The sequence below is a fragment of the Emys orbicularis genome, chromosome 13, assembly GCF_028017835.1.
Source record: "Emys orbicularis isolate rEmyOrb1 chromosome 13, rEmyOrb1.hap1, whole genome shotgun sequence".
Classification (NCBI taxonomy): Eukaryota; Metazoa; Chordata; order Testudines; family Emydidae; genus Emys; species Emys orbicularis.
Genome location: NC_088695.1, coordinates 12,983,921 through 12,987,127, shown reverse-complemented (window position 1 = coordinate 12,987,127; position 3,207 = coordinate 12,983,921). Strand labels below are relative to the sequence as shown.

Here is a 3,207-nt window from a genome sequence, read left to right as displayed (position 1 = left end):
AATCACCATAACACACCAAGTGTAAAAAAGTTAGAAATACTCTACTGCAGTCAACTGATTTCCCTCTCACTCACACTGGTGTAAATCAGGAGTAACCCCACTGGAGTCAATGGGGCTGATTCCCCCGTCACTCATCTCAGGGGTAGTCCATGGTGTTACACTGGAGTATGTCTGGTTTCAGGGAGAGGAGATTCAGGCCCTTTGACTCCAGCCTCTGCCACATCCTCCATCCCCTGAATGTTCTTACTTTAGTACCCGAGTGTCTCCTTCCCTCTGCCTCACACAGCCCGGACCCCCAAACAACCCCCCCAACCCTTAATCCCCTCCCTCCCCTCTCACAACCCTCCAACTCACGGATGCTCTCGGTCCCTGTTCTTTGAGATTCCCCCTCCCATGGTCAGAGCCAATTCTCCATCCAGAGTTCCTGACTCAGCTTCCTCAGAGATCCTGGCTGAACCTCTCTGCCCACCAGTCCCCTCCTCTGCTCAGCCCCACTCCCCTGACATGGCCGCAGCCCCATGGAACAGCCCCCCATCCCTGCTTCCTTCTGTCCCATCTCCAAACACCAGATATTCTCTCCTACTTCTTTCCACTGGCCAAACCTGGCCACTACTTCCTTCCCACACCACTCTCCTCCTTCCTGTGCCTGGCCCTCTCTACAGCTTGGAGAGGCTTTCAGTCCCTCATCCCATTCTGTCCATCACCTCTCAGCCAAGCCCACCCAAGGAGGGGAGCAGGGAGAGCCCATCTGTGGAGTAGATCCCTGTCTGCTAGGAACTGCAGAGAGACCCAGCAACTCAGGACATCCAGCGAAGGGACATGACAATGGCTGCTGGGTAATAAAGTGATGGGGGCATGAGAGAGAGGGATAACAAAACAATCCTGGCAGAGGGTGCATAGATAGATAGATAGATAGATAGATAGATAGATAGATAGATAGATAGATAGATAGATAGATAGATAGATAGATAGATAGATAGATAGATATGACCAATGATTCCTAACACTGGAGGCTTGAATTCATTGCAAGCTGGGAAAAATTCCACAAAGACCAGCGCAGTAAGTTTGCCATTTCAATTAAATATGTTAGAGTATTAATATACAGGGCTAATTTAAGAACATAAATTTAAATTAGGTTTGGAACTTTTTTAGACTTTTGCTATCAAGTCAATCAAGCATCTAGAGCCTATCAGCATTTTTTTTTTTGTAAAAAAAATAGGTTTTTCATAGACTTCCCAAAAATCTCCAACTTTTCATGTTTTGGCAAGTGAGAAACATCCATTTTCAGCAAATATTGCAGAAAACTGATTTTTTTCCTGCCTAGATCCACCCCAAAAACATGAGTTTTCAGTTTCCCTGTGTGTATATATATGAAGTATCTGTGAAATATATTTGAGGATACCTGAGAGTTTCTATGAAAATTTGATTAATTGAAAACACAATTTTCCTTTGAAAACAATTTAAGTAGAAAATTTCTGACCACGCTTAATTGGAAACTGAGCTTTAAGAAAGACTGGGGAATGCAAATATTGTCCAATAATATGATAATTTCAAACCCATACATTCTATTACATCTCTTCTTATTTGCAGCCTTTGGTTCATACTGTTAGTTATGCCTAGGGCTCCAGCAAGGCATATACTTTAGTGACTGCAACCGAACCCTGGCCATTGCCCTTGTCCTTCCCTTCACAGGCATAACATGATGTACAGAGGAAGAAAATGTCCAACCAAATCTCTGTGACCGAGTTCCTTCTCCTGGGATTCTCTGACATTCGAGAGCTGCAGATTTTGCATTTCATGGTGTTTCTAGGGATTTACCTGGCAGCCCTGACTGGGAATCTTCTCATCATCACAGCCATAGCCCTCGACCATCATCTTCACACACCCATGTATTTCTTCCCAATGAATCTATCCTTCCTAGACCTTGGCTCCATCTCCATTGTCGACCCCAGTCCATTTTGGCCAATTCCCTCATGAGCACCAGGGCCATTTCATTATACAGATGCGTCATCCAAGTCTTTCCCTTCCTTTTCTTCGCTACAGCTGAGCTTTCCTTAATAATCATCATGGCGTACGACTGGTACATTTCCATCTGCCAACCACTGCAGTACAAGTCAATGATGAACAGGAGAGCTTGTGTCCAAATGGCAGCCAGTATCTGGATCAGTGGGGTTCTCAATTCTGCAGTGCACACTGGGAACACATTTGCAATAATCTTCTGTGGAGACAATGAGATGAATCAGTTATACTGTGAAATCACGCAGCTCCTCAAACTTGCTTCGTATGACTCATATCTCAGTGAAACTGGGGCTATTGCCTTTAGCGCGTACTTTGCCTTAAACTGCTTTATTTTATAATTCTGTCTTATGTTCTGATCTTCAAAACAGTGCTGAGAATCCCCTCTGAGCAGGGCCGGCATAAAACCTTCTCCACCTGCATTCTTCACCTCATTGTGGTCTCCGTGTTTGTTTGCACTGCTAGTTTTGCCTATATTAAACCCACCTTCAGCTCAATCTCATGTCTGAATCTCATGGTGGCTGTTTCGTATTCCGTGGTGCCTCCCATGCTGAATCCGATAATTTTAAGCATAAAGAACAAGGATATCAGTGCTGCCATGTGGAAAATGATTAGGTCAAGGCTATTCTCCAAAAAATAAAATGGCCATTTTTCTCCCATGACCATCGTCTCATTCTGTGTTTCTTTATAAATATAATCAACTCTTGACATTATTGTCTCCATGAGAACTTAACGTTTAATCCGTTTATGCACACTGAGGTATTTACACTGGTAAATATCTAGAAAAAGTCCACTCATGTCAATGGAGTTATTATAAATTTACACCTATATAAATATCCTGTATTCACACAGTGGCCAATGTTGGATGCCTCAGAGAGAATGAACAGAACAGGACAATTATTGAGTGACCCATCCTGTGTTGTCCAATTCCAGCATCTGGCAGTCAGAGGCTTAGGGACACCCAGAGCATAGGGTTGCATCCCTGACCCTCTTGGTTAATAGCCATTGATGGATCTATCCTCCATGAACTTATCATGTCTATCTATCCATCCATCCCATACATACCCCTCCATCTATTGATCTATTGATCCATCTGAGGCTTTTGTACTGCCACCCATCACCATGGTATCAGAGCACTTTCCACATATAATCAGTTACCATATCAAATTCACACATGGGGTCTCTGTCCTT

General features: G+C 43.7%; 1 pseudogene; it reads left to right on the top strand.

The window, feature by feature from the left end:
• The first annotated feature begins 1,719 nt into the window (after nucleotides 1-1,719).
• Nucleotides 1,720-2,656, top strand: LOC135887441 (olfactory receptor 14J1-like; annotated as a pseudogene).
• The last annotated feature ends 551 nt before the right edge of the window (nucleotides 2,657-3,207 follow it).